Raw genomic sequence first — 2,844 nt, forward strand, 5'->3', positions numbered from 1 at the left:
TATGCGAGTAAAATCAGAAAATGAACTGGAGTCACTGTGGACAAGTGATCATGTCATAATACTTCTAATTTTTTTCTCTTCAAAGAGAGGGTTTGTGGAGGAAATGTGGTAAAGTTATTTTCAGACCTACCTTGTTCCTAGCTAAATAAAGCATGGAGGAAAGGATGGGGATGGAAATGAACGAACTGAAGGAAGTCATCCGGGCATTAGGGGTTAGGAAAACAGAGATCAGAAGGAGATATACTTCAAGACCAGTTAATATTAATGAATGAAGATGGCAGGTCAAATAAAGCTGAAGGTCGGAATCTTAGAAGTAATGAAACCAAATCAGAAGAAAGGTAAGTGGGGAGGTGAGTAGATGGTAGCTGACAGCATTTTGTTGGGTGCTGCCAAAATACATGTCAGTAGTTTATCATACATTTTATTTGCCTACCAGTGGATGTTATACCTCCTGATGGTCATGAGTCTGACAACTCTACATTTGAAAGCTTGGCTCTTTAGCACAAAGTACAAAGGGTCAGTATTTGACTCTGGATATTGTCTTGCCCCTGACCTAGACAGTTGCAGGCCTGAGAGCTACCATGGTCTCTCATTGACCTGCTTGAAGGTTAAGACATGTTTTATAGTAACAGACTGGCCTCAAAGGAAGAACAAGTGCCTCCAGTCTGCTAGTGGCAGGCAGACAGTCGCTGTACTGCTACAGGTAACACTTCACATTTTCTTAAATCTGAAATGTTATTGTTGGCTGGGAGACAAAGAATGAGTCTGCAGCAAAGGAGAGCTTAGCAGATAGATGTCTGGCAATGAGGAAGGTTAGGGACAGAAGTTACACATAAACTAGTTTAAGTGATCAGAATATGGTTTAAACTTGTAACAGAACAGAAATTCAGTGCACATAAACCAGTTTCAAAATAGCTGAAAGTGGTTTAAGATAAACCTGGTTTAATGCAGCATCAGGCTTAACTGATTTAGATCAAATTGGTTTATGAAGCTTCGGTCCTAAACCAAAAGGAATAAAAAAAAAAAAAGAGGTAGCTTTGCTGCCGCTGTACATTCTTGATACTTGGGACATTCTGCTTCCAGCCAAGCTGGTTAATTTATGCTTGAATCTGAAGAGCTGGCTAAGCTGCTGCCTCTGCAACTGAAATCCATGAAGGGGTCTTCAAATAGGCCTTCAGCCAGCAGCTCAGAGGGCTGTCTTGCATTACTGGAATAGTACAAAGCAGCCCCCAGGAGAAAGTGGATCTGGCTCAAGGTTTCTAGTCCATGCTTGGAGAGGGCCTTGACAATGCAAGTTACTTGTTCCTGTAGCTTGGCATGTAACAGGATGAAACTAGCAAAAAAAGGGAGTGGATAACCCTCAGTGCAAGCTAAGTAGAACGGAAGCAAAGGCAGTAATAATTCTGCATCATTCCAAGGGTTAACAAGGAACTTCAACTCCAGTGGCAGTATTTGCCATTTCAAGGTAGTTTAAAGAAAGTAACCTTCCCTTCCTGAGAAGTGTAGGTATTTTTTCTCTCTTACAGAAAGGAAGACAGATTTTTAACACCATCTTGGCATGTTTTTGTAGATGGATTCAAGGGCCAAAATCAGAACATTGCTAATAGCCTCTCTGTCGCACTAAAAATACAGCACTTAACTCATGGAAGCTGCATTTCATTGAGCTGATCTGCTGGTTGTTGATCCCCAAGCCAAAACAAGCCTGGTTATTCTGAGCAAAACATGCAATTGCTTCTAAGCAAAGCCAAAATGTCTGAGACAAGCAGTGACTAAGATGATAAGAGACGGATAGTGCAGCTTATTGATTCCTTGCAGTATTGACCCACTATTGTTCAGTAGGTTGTCTTTCCTAACAAAGGCACTTTTATATTAATTACAGTTCAGTAGTTTAGGCATAACGCAACTAGGTCATTCATTAAATATTGGCAAGTGATGTGCAACAAAAAGCCCCATGCCAGAAGAGGAACATTTTAAATGATTATTTTTCTGAACGGATTCAGCTAACTATTAAATGAGCAAGTTAAAAAAACCAAACATCCTGGGGACTTAGTAAAAACTGTACTTGTGTTTGAAATCATTGTGCAAATAGAATATTAGATACTGGTTCAAACAGTATCTGAGCATATCAGGTTATGCCTTTCAAACCAGTTCCTGGAACTGAACAAGGCCCATTGGCCAATCTTTGTAAATGACCTACTGTGGGATAACAGGGATCTAGAAATTGTTCCATTTGCTGCTTGGTGCATTGTAACTAACAAATCCTGGTGGTGCTTAGATCTCTCCACAACCTGCTGAGGTTCCTGGATCACAACCAAGGAGGGAGTGAAATGCTTCTCTTCTAATCTCACCTACAACAAAGTTGAATTTATTTTCCCAACCTCATTGAGACTCCAGATTAGTGTACAACTCCTGAGTCAGAAAGCATGTTTTGTCTGCTGTGCGGCTGAGTACCTGTATTTGTCTGGAGTGGAAGTTTTAAAATATCTCTACCCAGGTGTAGAGAAAACCCACTTCACAGACCTTGAGAAATGCTGCATGGGCAGGAGGTGGTGTTCCCAGCTCTGTTTTTCTAATCTATGCACATATACTCTCAGGAAAACAATTACTTAGCAGTAGGAACACATACCAGACACACTCATACTAATAGACCCTGATACAAAGCAGCATTTATGGCATTGTAAGATCAATCATCCATCACTGTGGCAGTTTCTCTACATTTGTATTTCAGTGCGCTAGGCTACATAGGCTTGAAAAGAAGCAGAAACTGTTGGGTCATTTTCCTGGGGCTGCCGTAATACTTAGGTGTGTATATGGCAAGGACAACAGACAGAAGGCAGGGTAGAT

This window comes from Crocodylus porosus, unplaced genomic scaffold (assembly GCF_001723895.1).
Source record: "Crocodylus porosus isolate Cpor-Errol unplaced genomic scaffold, CroPor_comp1, whole genome shotgun sequence".
NCBI lineage: Eukaryota > Metazoa > Chordata > Crocodylia > Crocodylidae > Crocodylus > Crocodylus porosus.